Source organism: Leucoraja erinacea, chromosome 19 (assembly GCF_028641065.1).
Source record: "Leucoraja erinacea ecotype New England chromosome 19, Leri_hhj_1, whole genome shotgun sequence".
In the NCBI taxonomy this organism is placed as follows: Eukaryota; Metazoa; Chordata; class Chondrichthyes; order Rajiformes; family Rajidae; genus Leucoraja; species Leucoraja erinaceus.
Window position 1 is genome coordinate 23,786,550 of NC_073395.1, and position 15,913 is coordinate 23,802,462.

The window sequence follows — 15,913 nt, forward strand, 5'->3', positions numbered from 1 at the left end:
GGACTTTTAATGTGACGCAGTAGTAGAGTTGCTGCCTTACAGCAGCAGAGACCCTGGTTCAATCGTGACATGTCTGTACAGAGTTTGTCCATTTTCTCCGGGTGCTCTGGCTTCCGCCGGAAATCCAAAGTCGTGCGGGTTTGTAGGGTAATTGACTTCACAAGATACAGTGTTGAAGCAGGCCTGTACCTCTGCACCACCGTGCTGCATCTCTGAACTCAAAACTAATTCAGCCACTAACTAATTGAACAATGGAATGAGCTTGAGAGACTGAATGGCCCACTTCTTGTAAATCTGTATTGGAACATTTGTGTAAATGAAACATATAATAGAACTTGTTACATACAGCTGAGGCCATGCCAAGGCACAGCTAATATCACATTGTTTAAGAACGAATTGCAGATGCTGGAAAATCGAAGGTAGACAAAAATGCTGGAGAAACTCAGCGGGTGAGACAGCATCTATGGAGCGAAGAAGGGTTTCGGCCTAAAACGTTTGCCTATTTCCTTCGCTCCATAGATGCTGCCTCACCCGCTGATTTTCTCCAGCATCTTTGTCTACAGCTAATATCTCAGGGTTTACTTGATGGTGGCCTTTTAATCTATTTTATAAAATGTGTAAATCTTCTGTGATCCAAATTAATTATGCTTGGGCAGTTGCCACAACTGTCCATTGAATTTTCCTCAACTTACCTCCCTCTGGCTAATATTTGATCTGGATGCTTCCTTTTCTATCAGTTCTCTGCAGGCTGGATTTTGTTCCTGCACATTTTCAGCGAGTCTGGTGGATTAAGGTGGGATTAACTCTCACGTTAAGAACTACCACTAAGACTTCCTCTCTGTTAACGCTGTGCCCTTTTACTAAAAGAACACAATTTCATGACTGTAAAGAACAAACACTGTCTCGCTGAGTTCCTCCAGCATTTTGTGTTTGGTTCCTCGAACATAAAAGAGGTATCATGAATCGAGGAGCACGAAGGAGATAAAGTGGATGAGAAGCAAGGATGGAAGGATCGATTGCGGGAAAAGTTACTGGATGTGGATTTGGAGAGGATGTTTCCTGTAACGGGATAGTCTAGGACCAGAGGGCACAGCCTCAGAATAAAAGTACACACTTTTAACATGGAGATGAGGAGCAATTTCTTGAACCAGAGGGTGATAAATCTGTGGAATTCATTGCCACAGATGGCTGTGGAGGCCAAGTCATTGGGCATTTTAAATGCGGCGGTTGATAGGTTCTTGATTAGTGAGGCATTAAAGGTTACGGGGAGAAGGCAGGAGAATGGGTTTGAGGGGGAAAAATAGATCAGCCATGATTGAATGGTGGAGCAGACTGGATGGGCTAAGTGGTCTAATTCTGCTCCTATGTCATATGATCTTATGGAGAAAAGCTATGTTTAATGATATCGTGAACAGAGTCTGCCACTTCAATGTTAACAGTGAGCTCATAATATCAATGGAAAAATAGACCATCTGGAACAGGAGCATCAATGTTGGTGAGAGGACAGGGATTGTGATTCACTGCAAACATCCTATTGTACAGCAATTATTTCCAATTACCTCAAAAACCCAAGGCTATTAAAAGAGTGGAGGAAGAAGAAACTGCAGCAACTTCTCCCAATAAAGTAGGGCAGTTGATCTGAAAAAGTTCAGTGGGTGGGGCCGTTGATATTGTAATAAATTCAGTATTCAAAATCTATCTCGAGTCACCTACGACAGTGCAATCGACAAGCACGATCGACAAGGAAATCACCCAAATTCCTGCCTCTGGCTTCAAAATCCACAACTCATCAAATGTGTCTCACACCTTCCTTTCTTATATCTGGCCTTTTTCCAACCATCTGCCCATCACCACCCCCATGTTGACCTATCTACTGGTCATCTAAGTCGACCTATTACCTGCTGTGCCTTGTCCTGTCTCTCCCCTTTTCCAGCTTTCTTCTCTCCCGTTACAATGAGTCTGGAGAAAGGTCTCAGCCCCTTTTGTCACTTGTCCATGTTGTCCAGGGATGCTGCCTGACCTGCTGAGTTACTCCAGCACTTTGTGTCCTTTTCACCATTCTTGTTTCATGTTCATGCTGTAAAGATTGGAGAGGGGAGGGGGCAAAGTTTGTCTTTGGACCAGCGATCCATGCACTTTAGCACTATCCTACGCACACCAGGAACAACATACAATTTTACCAAGCCAATTAACCTACAAACCTATACGTCTTTGGAGTGTGGGAGGAAACCAGAGCACCTGGAGAAAATCCACGCCCGGTCACAGGGAGAACGTACAAACTCCATTCAGACTGTGCCCATAGTCAGGAACGAACCTGGATCTCTGGGAATGTAAGGTAGCGACTTTACCGCTGCGTTAATGTGCCGCCCTAAGTATTAGTGTTAGATATATTGGGCGAGTATTGGATATGGAGATGGTGGAGTTTGCAGACCCCGAGTAGTTTGGCCATCTATTTCCAGGGAAGTGGAGGGTAAATTTCAATGTTGCTTTTAACCCTGGTAAAACGAATGAATTACCTATTTGAACGCAGTCACGTAAAGAATGTGGGAAATGTGTGTGTCGATTTTTGTCCTAGTTCCAGTAATAGCAGCTTGGTAATGACCACATCATTATCTTTACTCATTTGTCTATAATTGTTCAATATTACCTCCATTTTCTCTGTTCAACGTAGTTTTATCTACCCAACCCAATCTTTAGTAACATTGATCATTACTATCTATTTATATCTCTTTGTGTCTGTCTACTTGTTGAAACAGCATAAACTCATCACTGATCATCTCTATTGAATTATCCAGTTTCCAATATCACAATCTATCTATATTCTAATTTGTCTGTTTACATCTATATCTAAGACTCAGTGTAACTCTTACTCTATTTATTTCCTCACCTCACTGCCTACATTTTCAATCCATTTTTCCTTCTGCCTAATTCAATGTGTTGATGTACAGTGCATTCAGAAAGTATTCAGACCCCTTCACCTTTCCACATTTTGTTACTTTACAGCCTTATCCTAAAATGGATTAAATTCATTTTTTAAATCATCAATCTACACACAATACCCCATAATAAAAAAGCTTTCTATTGTAGATTGATGATTAAAAAAATGAATTTAATGGATTTTAAAATAAGGATGTAACGTAACAAAATGTGGGAAAAGTGAAGTGGTCTGAATACTTTCTGAATGCACTGTATATGTCTATAATGGATTGCTATCTGCCTGGTATAGACTTTCACCATTCTGTGCAGAGAGAAATTCAGGTTAGTATGTGCAATTCCCAATGTACCAAGGAAACCTCCCTAATTTCTACCCTCATGTAATATCGATAGATAAACCATCAAACCCTCTTTCAATTTGTTACAATCCACAAATCCAGGCTGTGAAAGAATTCTGCAGGTTTTGCTTGATCTATATTTGAAATTGTATTCTGTCTGAAGTAAGTATAAAATCTAAAAAGTAACACATGCACAGGTGTAACATCACCTCATTTTCAGAACATCTCAAAGCTGTCTGCAGTGGCTTTGAAACGTGGTAGTTGTGGTAATCTATGCTCCACAGCGGCCGGTGTTGGTAGCAATCTGATGATGACCAGATAATCTACTTAACGGAATATGACACAAAGTGCTGAAATAACACAGCTGGTCAAGCAGCATCTCTGGAGAATATCTCCGGAGGCCAGCACGATGGCACAGCAATAGAGTTGCTGCCTTACAGCTCCAGAGACCCGGGTTCGATCCTGACCGTGGGTGCTGTCTGTATGGAGTTTGTGTGTTCTCCCTTTGACCGGGTGTTTTCTCCGGGTGCTCCGGTTTCCTCCCACACTCCAAAGACGCACAAGTTTGTTGGTTAATTTGCTTCGATAAAATTGTAAATTGTCCCTAGTGTGTAGGATAGTGTTGGTGTACTGGGTGATTTCTGTTTGGCGCACCGAAGGGCCTGTTTCCATGCTGTATCTCGTAGTCTAAAGTAAATTCAAATTGTTTAATTTACGGGCTATCCCCCAGTGTCTTAGTGAATGAACGAGAGAAATATATCAAGACCTGATATCTAGACTGCTGGTTGATGAAACTATAAGGATTTATACTCTGCACCTAAATCAGAACATCAAATACCAGGGTTGATTGCTTTCCAATTGAGATACTGTGTGGTCATCTGCCGGGAGATGATGAACTCTGAGTGCAATTGGGATAATGCAAGTATAGATATCCAAACAAGTGTAGATATCTTAATATTGATTAGTAAGAATATCAAGCGTTATGGGGAGAAAGCAGAAAATGGGGTTGAGAGGGAAAGGTAGATGAGCCATGATTGAATACGGAGTAAACTCAATGGGCTGAATTGCCTACTTCTGCTCCTTCTACTTATGAACTTATAGTCTTCCAAGCATGTATAACGAATGTATAGAGCGGCGTTAACACTATAGTTAAAGTTTATTATGGCAGATAAACCAGGATAGAAGAATGTAGGATTATTTTATATCTCACTGGTCACACAAGGAGGGATTTTTAACTTTACCATAAATCCCCTGAATGCGAACCTTGAGAATTAGATAATTTTAAATTCATCACATCCTACCTCAAAAGGTACTGTTACTAGTTCTTAACACAACCAATAGAAGGGAGGATTCTTTGGTACTTTTAAAAAAAACAAAGCTAAGATTATTAGTAAGAACGATAAATTTCCGTTAATCTGCATGCATGGAATTTAATTTAAGATATCAATAATAGCATTTTCCAGTGAATGGAACTTAGCAGCAATTTATTTAGCCAGAGGGTGGTGAATCTGTGGAATACATTGCCACAGATGGCAAGACATTGGGCTTTTTAACAGCTGAGATTGATAGGTTCTTAATTAGTACGGGTGTCAATGGTTACGGGGAGAAGGCAGGAGCATGGGGTTGAGAGGGAAACATGGATTAGACATGATTGAATGGCAGAGTAAACTCAATGTGCCAAATGGCCTAATTCTGCTTTTATAGTTTATGGCAAATGCTACTATCAACATAGTTTAAGAGTTGCATTGGAAACAAGACCCTGGTACGTTTAAAGGGAGCATGGGTTGGAGATCCAGATGTGTTTCATTGATTATTTTGATTCAATTCAATCATTGAATAATCAATTAAATCATTGATTATCTGGGCATTCAAGGCCCTGACAGGTTTAAAATGAGTGTAAGAATCATAGTCCCAATGAGTTAAACAAACCAGCATCCGATGAGCTTGTGCTGAGGTATTGGGATTTCCAATTCGTCAGATAGCAGATTGTCAGATATGTACACAAAATGTTGGAGTAACTCAGTGGGTCAGGCAGCATCTCTGTATAAATGGAGTAGGTGATGGTTTGGGTAGAGACTCTTCTTCAGACAGATTGTCGGAGTTTTATCGCAATGAGATTGTGCCAGATTTGAAGGACTCTATGATCAGGCTATTTGGCAAAATCCATGCCAACTGGAATCTCCTCCCATCATTCTGTTCTAACTGTCCAATTATATTTTGGGGCGGCACAGTGGTGCAGTGGTAGAGATGCTACCCTTAAGGGCCTGTCCCACTTTCCCGAGCTGCTCGCGTATTCTCCTGAGTTTTCCCCTTGATTCAAACTCGGAGAATGTTCGTAACGGGGCTGTAGAAGGCCGTAGGAGTCCGTAGATATATCGTAGCAGCTCGTTATGTCAGCCGTAGGTACTCGGGGCATTAAATGTTGCAATTTTTCTCCTCCCAACTATCTTTTTACTCGTGGACATTTTTTGGCACGTTGGAAAAAACGTCCCGATTTACCTGATGCCCCGAGTACCTACGACGGACATAACGAGCTGCTGCAATATATCTACGGCGTCCTACGGACCCGTTACAAACATTCTCCGAGTTTGAATCAAGGGGAAAACTCTGGAGAATTCGTGAGCAGCTTGGGAAAGTGGGACAGGCCCTTTACAGAGCCAGAGACTCGAGTTCAATCTTGACTATGGGTGCTGTCTGTATGGAGTTTGTATGTTCTCCTGTTGACTGTGTGGATTTTCTCTGGATGCTTCAGTTTGCTCCCATATTCCAAAGTACAGGTTTGCAGGTTAATTCGCTTTGGTAAAACTTGTGACTTGTCCCTACTGTGCAGGATAGTGCTAGTGTATGGGTGATTGCTAGTCAGCGTGGACACGGTGGGCTGAGGGTCTGTTCCCACGCTGTATCTCTAAAATAAACTATATCTTCCTTGTATAGTCTATCCTGAAATACAGCAATGCTGCCTATATCAATAAATCAAATCTCTTGTATTTTCACATAATTATATGGGGAAAAGTGAAGTATTCTCGTACACTCTCTAAATTATTTTTGTTTTTCCTACAGATGCATCATGCTGCTTCTTTCTTCTGTCTGGTAGAAAATTCTATGGGGAGTGGCTAATGAACATAAGAATCCTACAGAAATCTGAACAAAAGGTACTGTAATTTTCTTTTTGTATTTGCAGTTGCCAAATAAATATATATGGAATTGCAGAAAGTAGAACTGTTTGTCGTGACAAGTTGTTACAACTCTGACCAGAAATTATTTGTTAAAATGGAATAGATACTTGGGGCAGAATTCACTTTCTAATGTTAATTGAATGGTGCAGCATGGAAACAGGCCCTTCGGTCCACCAAGTCCATGCCAACCATCGATCACCCGTTCACGCTAGTTCGATGTTATCCCACTTTCCCATCCATGCCTACTCACTCTGGGCAATTTACAGAGGTCAATGGACCTAAAAACCCGCAAGTCTTTTGGAAATAAGAGATAAACTACAGTAGACTCAACTAAATGTTTCAAGGCATTTTGGATTAAACATGTTTATTTATTTCTGCACTTGCCATAATAATACAATAGAACTTTATTTATCCCAGGAGGGAAATGTATCTTCCAACAGATGGGAGGGGGAGGGAGGGGGGGAGGGGGGGGTGGGGGGGGGGTGGGGGGGGGTAAGAGTCAGTCTCAGTTTCAGCCTTTCCCATGACAGAAGGAGGAGTTGTACTGTTTGATAACCGCAGGGAAGAAGGATCTCATTCTCCTCCTATATTGCAGGAGTAACGATCTTACTCCTACTATATACCTGAGGTGGCTTGCGTGAATGATCCCAGGAATGATAGGGTTAACGTATGATGAGCGTTTGGCGGCACTGGGCCTGCACTCATCAGAGTTTAGAAGGTGTAGGGGAGACATCATTGAAACTTACTGAATAGTGAAAGGCTTGGGTAAAGTGGATGTGGAGATGATGCTTCCTCTCGTGGGAGTGTGCAGGACCAGAGGCCACAGCCTCAGAATAAAAGAACATGCCTTTAGAAAGGAGATGAGCAGGAATTTCTTTGGTTAGTTGGTGGTAAATCTGTTGTATTCATTGTCGCCGATGGCTGTGGAGGCCAAGTCAATGGGCATTTTGAGGCCAGTGATTGACAGGTTTTTGATTAGTACGGGTGTCAGGGGTTATGGGGAGAAGGCAGGAGAATAGGTTTGAGAGGGAATCATAGGTCAGTTATGATTAAATGGCAGAATAGAGTCGATGGGCTGAATAGCCTAATTCCGTTCCTATGACGTGAATTCAAGGCAACCTTTTGGCAGAGGACAAACCAACAGTTATGACTTTCAATAAAGAAAAATCACTGGTATTTTAGGTCCCCTGTACAAGTATTAAAATATTCAATTGGTTTGGGAGAGCAAGAGTGTGCCCAACAGATTTCTATACGTTTTAAAAACGGGGGTGTTAAATAAGACCGTATTAAAGCAGGAATATTAAAACATGTACGAATGACAATATTAAATAAGACAATATTAAATGCAGCAGTACTACATAGATCAGTATTAAATGCTTCAATGTTAAATGCAGCAACATTACTGACATCACTATTAAGCAGAGCAATATTAACTGAAGACAGCAATGTTAAACACAGCAGAACTAAAAAGTGTACTTTTAAAAAAAGCATAATGAATACAGTTTATAATATAAAAAAAACATTTATTATCTTATTTAGAAAAGTCTCAAATCGACCGCAATCTGTTAATCTAAAAATGTTCATTCTAATTTCTTATATTATGTTTAGTTTGGTGATAAAGTATGGAAACAGGCCCTTCAGCCCAACGAGCCAATGCCAATCACCCATACACCCATCCCAGTTTCGCATCCTACACATAATGGACAATTTTACAGAAGCCAATTAACCTACAAACCTGTTAGTCTTTGAAATGTGGGAGGAAACTCGAGCACCTGTAGAAAACCCATGCGAAAACCCACAGGGAGACCGTACCATCTCTGTACAGACAACACCCGTAGTTAGGGTCTCTAGTGCTGGGATTGCAGCAGCTCTACTGCTGTGCCATAATTATTTAATACTGCTACATTATTATAAATATGTTGGTCTGCTATAGCATTAAACTTGACAAAATAAGTATGGTTGTGTTAAATGCAGCAGAATTAATTGTACTCAATGGATTTGAGTCATAGAGCCACGGACCATGATGTCCCATCTAAGCTCATGCCACCTGTCCATGTTTGGCCCACATCCTTCGAAACCTGTCCAAATGTATTTTAAATGTTACTAATATTGTCATATTCAAATAGTGCATTTAATGTTGAGCATTTATTCTGCCTTATTTAACACTATTTGTTCAATATTACCTCATTTAATATCTCAATCTTATGGTGTTAAATAGGGCAGAATAAATGCACAATATTAACTGCAGTAGAATATAGTAAATACAGCAGTATTAAATGTACTAGTATATTGCAGATACATAGTTACATAATGGAGTTAAATGCAGCAGTATTAAATACCTCTCGAATTGCATTAACTTTAATATGACAATATTGCAAAAAAGAAAATCTTGAAAACCAACTGCAATCTGTTCATCTAAAATTGTTTAGGCAGGGTGTTGCAAACAGGCTCTGTGGTGAATATTTAATGAGGCAACATTCCAGAAATTAATTCATACCATGGCCCAGAAATGTTGATGAAGGCTCACGTGTAATTGACTCCTGAAAAATAGGATGGAGCCTCGCACTGAAGGGATTGAATGCGCCGTTATGGAAATTCATGGTTGATGTATTTTCCTGTACTCTCCTTAATGTGAACAGATTGTGTTCAAGGGAGTTCCCAGACCACCCCTTAATTTCCCTTGGTAGTACCTCCATAGAACTCTTGCCAACTGACTGGTGTTCTTTGAAAGACCACTTTCTAAGGAACTGATCTTGCTTTAATCTATCTTTGATTACAGTTGGGAAAGACTTCTCTCAATCTCTGGCTGAGTGTCACAAGTGTAAGATGGCTCTCAGCCTTTATAAGTGCCATCACTGGCACAAACTACCAGTACTTATTTAGATTACGGAGCTAGTACCTTCATGGGTGATGTTGGTAGTTTTGTTTTGTGGTGTCGAGTGGACTTAAAGGCTTAACATAACATTGAGGAAAACCATGAGTACTCCATGATGACCTGCCAGATATGTATTCCTTTTTACGGGACCAGTTGATTGATTAATTAAAAGGCACAGCTTGGAAGCAGGCCCTTCAGCCCAACAGGTCGAAGGCATTCGCATTAGTTCTATGTTCTCCCGCTTTCACATCCACTCCCTACACATTAGTGAAAATTTATAGAGGCCAATTAACTTACAAACCTAGATGTCTTCAGAATCTGATGATGATATTGAGGCACAAAGTGCTTGATTAACATAGCGGGTCAGACAGCACCTCTGGAGAACATGGGCAGGGCATGTTTCAGAAAGGGACCCTTCTTAAGGCAGGGTCCCGATTTCTGAAGAAGGGTCCCGACCCAAAACGTTTACGTTCTCCAGAGAAGCTGCCTGATCCACTGAGTTACTCCAGCACTTTGCATCTTTTTTTTGTAAGCTGACATCTGCAGTTCCTTGTGGGTACTCCCTGGTGATATTAAGGGACTGGTTGAGCTCCCACCATTACAGCAAGGCAAAGTAAACACAATTCATTAAATAAATCTTGCTTTTAAAAAGTCAATGATAGTGACCAAGCAGTTATGGATTGTTGTTCAAACCTTTTTGATTCCCAAGGGTCCTTTAAGTGATGGAAAGCTTCCGAACTCAATTTTTATGTTATTCCAAATACATAGAAATGATTACTGACACAAAGTGCTGGAGTAACTCAGCAGGTCTGGCAGCATCTCTGGAGAACATAGATAGGTGACGTTTTGGGTCAGGACACTTTGTCAGATCAGTTGATTAAATACATTTGGAATAGGTTCATGTGTCATAGGAGCAGAATTAGGCTATTCAGCCCATGCATTCTCATGAAACAAAAGATTATTAAGGGTTTGGACATGCTAGAGGCAGGAAACATGTTCCCGATGTTGGGGGAGTATAGAACCAGGGGCCACAGTTTAAGAATAAGGGGTAAGCCATTTAGAACGGAGACGAGGAAACACTTTTTCTCACAGGGAGTTGTGAATCTGGAATTCTCTGCCTTGGATGGCAGTGGAGGCCGATTCTCTGGATACTTTCAAGAGAGAGCTAGATAGGGCTCTTAAAGATAGCGGAGTCGGGGGATATGGGGAGAAGGCAGGGGTACTGATTGGGGATGATCAACCATGATCACATTGAATGGCGGTGCTGGCTTGAAGGGCCGAATGGCCTACTCCTGCACCTATTGTCTATTGTCTATTGAATCTACAACGCCAAGTATTTCTGCAGTATCTCTGCTTTGTCTACACTACCTGCTGCTCCACCTAAGCCAATTGACCTACAAACCCGTACGTCTTTGGAGTATGGGAGGAAAATGGAGCACCCACACAGTCACAGGGAGAACGTACGAACTCCGTACAGAAGGCACCCGTGGTCAGGATTGAATCCGGGTCTCTGGCGCTGTAAGGCAGCAACTCTACTGCTGCGCCACCGTGCCACCCCCTCTGGAATTGCTTTGTAAGCAACTTGTTTCAAGGGCAACAAATACTGGTCTCATCAAAGACGCCCATATCCTGTGAAGATATTAAAATAAAATAACGGTCATCTTTTCCTCAGCACTCCTATCGTCTTTTAATCTTTTAATCCTCGGTGAGGTTCTACACAGTAGCCCTTAGCCGCCGACACCTGGTTTAAAAAATATATAATAGAGGAAAGTCCCCTTTAATATTCTGAATTAACAATCCTTTTGATCCCTCTATGCGCTGAGCAATTTGTCTGCATAAGAAATTAGAGGTTATGAATAATTTAAATCCCAGTTACCGAGTGAGTCTAATAATCATGTGTCCCATTGCGCTCAAAATGCATTTTGTTACATGCATTGTCGGAGAGACTGCTTGTGCCTCTGTGGCAACTCCGTTATTACGGTGTGAATTGTGGTTTTAATTTGCTATCGTATTTGAAAGAACATCCAATTACATCTAACAAAAAGCTTTTAAAATTATGCTCTTTACAGTAAATTCTTATTTGAAGAACATCTCGGCATTGCTGCCGCTGATTAAATATATTGCTATTCACTGCGCTTCGCTCCTTCACTCCCAACCTGGGCCCGAGTCTCCATCTTTTAAAACGTCGATAGCTGGCCAATTTCCTCCTGCCTCATTTGCTCACGAGCCTCGGCTTGGCTCCCGACACAGGATGGTCCTAATATTAAGATGGACAACAAGAATGTGACCTTCATTGAGCCATTTATCCAGCCAATTTGCCCAAATCTATCATGCTACCCTGATCAGCAGCTTGTCTTATCAGATGCACTGCTGAACTAACCTTGGAGTGTAATATTGGTTTCAACTGGACGGATGGAATTGTGCCGTTTTTTTGGGAGCACACAATTCAGTGGGAACGTTCCATTGGGATACTTACCACCTTTACTTTAGACTTGACAGATACAGCGCGGAAACGTGCCTTTCGGCCCACCGAGTCCATGCTGACCAGAAATCACCACATACGCTAGCACTATCCTACACATTAGGGCCAATTTAAAATTTTTACTGAAGCCAATTAACCTACAAACCTGTACGTCTTTGGAGTGTGGGAGTAAACTGGAACACCTGGAGAAAACCCACGCAGTCACAGGGAGAACGTACAAAACTCCATACGGACAGCACCCGTAGTCAGGATCGAACCAGGGTCTCTGGGGCTGCAAGGCATTAACTCTACCACTGTGCCAGTGTGCTGCCTCTATTTATAACTATCTGCACAATTGACTCTATTTTGATTAACCTTTGCATTAGCTTTTATTTTTCACACAAACATTTTTAATATGGATACAGAGATTTGGTTGGTGGAATACTCACTGGGTATTTTTAAAGGGAAAATTGGCATGTTTTGGATTAGGAAGGGTGTCAAAGGTTAGAGGGAACGGGCAGGAGAATGGGGTTGAGAGGGAAAGATAGATTGGCCATTATTGAATGGCAGAGTAGACTCGATGGGCCTAATGGTATAATTCTGCTCCTATGACGTATGAACTCATTGAATAGGTAGTGGACCTGGATAGGACAGATAGAGATACCTAAAGCTAGAGGGTGTAGGCTTCAAATAAGGAGTAAGAAATTTAGAGGGAATCAAAGCAAGAACTTTTTCACAAATCTGGAACCCAGTGCTTGAGTTGATAGTGGAGACATTTAAGAAGATTCAAACATAGCTTCTTTCCCACTATTATCAGACTCTTGAATGGACCCAAGGACACATTCCCGACTCCCCAGTCTACCTTGGTGCAGCATTGCACTTTTTAAAATCTGCACTTTCCCTGGAGTTGTAACAATATTTATGTTTGTAGGTTAATTGGCCACCATAAAATTGACACTGAAAGTATAGGGAGTGGATGTTAAAGTGGATAACGTTGAACAAGTGTGAATGGGTATTTGATGGTCAGCATGGACTCACTGGGCTGAAGGGCCTGTTCCAATGCTGTATCTCTAAACTAAACTAATATATTTTGCAGTCAGTTTCCATTCTCTTTGCACTACGTGTTGTCCTTGTGTATGCTTTGATTGCAATTGTGTATCTGTGTATTTTTACTTGGATGGCATGCAAAACAAAGTTTTTCCACTGTATCTCAGTTCATAAAACAATGATTCAAACAATAAACCAAAACTAAGTATCTGCATGAGCACTTGAATCGCCGATGCTGACCAGGCTACGGACAAAGGTTCTGGGGAATGGGATCAGTATAAATAGGCACCTGATGGTCAGTGTGGACGTGTGATTGGAGAGGCAAGCTTCTGTCCTTCAGACTTTAGAGATTTAACCTTTGGAAATACAGCACAGAAACAAGCCCTTTGGCCCACCGAGTCCATGCGGACCAGCGGTCGCCCCGTACACCAACACTATCCTCCTACACACTAGGGACAATTTACAATTTTACCGAAGCCAATTAACCTACAAACCTGTACGTCATTGGAGTGTGGGAGGAAACCAGAGCACCCGGAGAAATCCCATCCGGTCGGTCGCTGTGAGAACGTGCAAACTCCGTACGGATAGCACTGTAAACTGTCCTGTATGACTCCATGGCTATTATCTGTATGCCAGCATGTGAAAAGGGAAAGGAATGGTTAAGTATTGCATTGGGACCTTGGGGCAGGAACTTTATCACAGTCATACCAATTTTCTGGGCCTACTGACAGGCAAACATTTTCCAATCTGTACTGAGGGTTTGCTAGATGCCGGACTCGGAGCAGGTGTTAGGTGTGTAGCTGCAAATCCAAAACCTGATGCCAGTTCTGGGACTCAATCACAATGAAACTGATGTCATAGACCTTCCAAAGTTAAACACAAAATGCTGGAGTAATTATATGGGCAGGCAGCATTTTTAGAGAAAATGGATAGGTAACATCTCGGGTTGGAAACCCTTCCATAGATTTTCCATTTTGTTCAAGATAGACACTAAAAGCTGTCTTTTTAAAAGCTGGAGTAACTTAGCGGGCCAGGCAGCATCTCTGGAGAGAAGGAATGGGTGACTTTTCGGGTTTAGACCCTTCTTTATTTTAGTTTAGAGATACAGCACGGAAACAGGACCTTCAGCCCACTGAGTCCGCGCTGACCAATGATCCCTACACACTAACAATATCTTACACTATCCAAAATACTGCGGACAATTTACAATTTTACCTAGCCAATTAGCCTACATACCTGTACGTCTTTGGACTGTGGGAGGAAACCGGAGCACCCGGTGAAGGGCCACACAGGTCACAGGGAGAACGTGCAAACTCTGTATAGACAGCACCTGTAGTCAGGATTGAACCCGGATCACTGGCGTTGTAAGGCAGCAGCTCTACTGCTGCACCACCATGTTATCAGGTTCAATGCTAAATTGTCCAGTGCTGTGTAAAGGAGGTAATCGAGGCCCTGATTTTATCAGGCAATTATCCAGAGATGCTTCTGTATTGGGCCGAAAACCCATCGTTTTTTTATGTTAATGGTTTCTTAGTTGATTGCCGTTGTGTTGCTATTTGCGTGCCTACCATCAAATCTGAGTAATCGTCTATAGGTAGGATTCTTACTGCATTTGCGCGCATCCAGCGACAGAAGATAATGTAGTGACATTGTCCTTGGACATGTTTAGCCAGGGGTAGTGGGAGGGGTGAGGGTGGCATTTGGTATGTTATTGCCTTGTTAAGGACATTGATCTTTTGTGACAGTGGGAAGAGAAGACATCAAATCATGGAGAGTATTGCATAGAAAAAGGCCACAGGCTGAATGGCTACTTTTATGGAACAATAAAATTGGTTTAATTCCCTGACTCTGTCTTACATCCCTTACATTTTTTTAATTTAAATTATCTATCCAATTATCTTTTAAAAGGTCTCAAAGTGCTGGGGTAACTCAGCAGGCTGGGCATCATCTCTGGAGAACGTGGGTAGATGATTTTGGGTAGAGACCCTTCGGCAGCTCGTTCCATATGGCCACCACACTCTGAGTGAAAAGGTTGCCCCTCGGGTTCCTGTTAAATCTTAGAGGAGAAACGGGGACCTGCAGATGCGGGTTAACACACAAAAGGATGCAAAGTGCTGGAGTCACTCAGCAGATCAGACAGCAGCTCTGGGGAACATGGATAAATGAATTGACGCAATGGTGACATAATTCTTCCTCCAAGACCCCAGTCGAACATTTTTAACCATCTCTTTCGCTGAAGAAAGGTCCCAACCCGAAACGTCACCTATCCATGTTCTCAGTATTTCTGCAGATAATACTTTGTTGATGCCTTTCTCAATATCGTCTATGCTTGGAATTTCAATGTTCTGGTTTGGATTTTGGAGTGCTTATCCATTAGATCAGTATCGGCGCCATTTTGATGCATTGAAAGGGTTCTCGGGTGAACAGTTGGAATTGTAATGGGATGTATGCTCTTTTGGCAAAGTCAACACTTATTGCCCCATCCTTGAATGCTCTTGAGATAATCATTTGTTTACTAATCCATCTCAGGGAGCAGTAACAAGTCTGCTTTGGGTTTGAGAGTCAATAATGGCCAGAATGGATCAGGAAATTAATGTTTATTTGGAAAGAAGGAGAATAATGAATCTGGATCAGATAGTTTTTATAAACACCAATATATTGGATACTGCAGATGCTCTTTTACAAAAACAAGTGCTGTGCTGGAGTAACTCAGCGAGTCAGGCAGCATCTCTTGAAAAACATGCATAGGCGTGATTTGGGTGGAGACCCTTCAGACTTCATTTGAGAAGCTTGGTAATGCATTTCATTGTCACATGTATCTTGATATAGTGAAATTATTTTTCATACAATTTAATACAATCTTCATTGCATAGTGAAAATCATACCAAGTACAAGACCATATAATTAGTAGATTACACTGAGGTGCATTTCTGGCACCACTTTGTATCCTTCAATTGGCATGATTAACGAGTTAGGTAGATTTTTGGTCAATAGAAGAATCAGAAGGTTAGGCAGAAAACTGTTTGAGGGAAAGATCAGATCAGCCTTGATCTTTCTGAATGGCGATGTAGGTCATGAGGTA

At 41.6% G+C, this 15,913-nt stretch overlaps 1 protein-coding gene across 5 annotated transcripts in view; it reads left to right on the top strand.

Annotated features, from left to right (window-relative positions):
* LOC129706391 (chemokine-like protein TAFA-2) overlaps positions 1–15,913 on the top strand; it is a 198,585-nt gene that overhangs the window by 22,719 nt on the left and 159,953 nt on the right. For all 5 annotated transcript variants that reach the window (XM_055650674.1, XM_055650673.1, XM_055650671.1 and 2 more), the window contains one exon: positions 6,333–6,424. The gene's annotated coding sequence lies outside the window, so the exon portion shown is untranslated. The remainder of the gene's footprint in view (positions 1–6,332; positions 6,425–15,913) is intronic.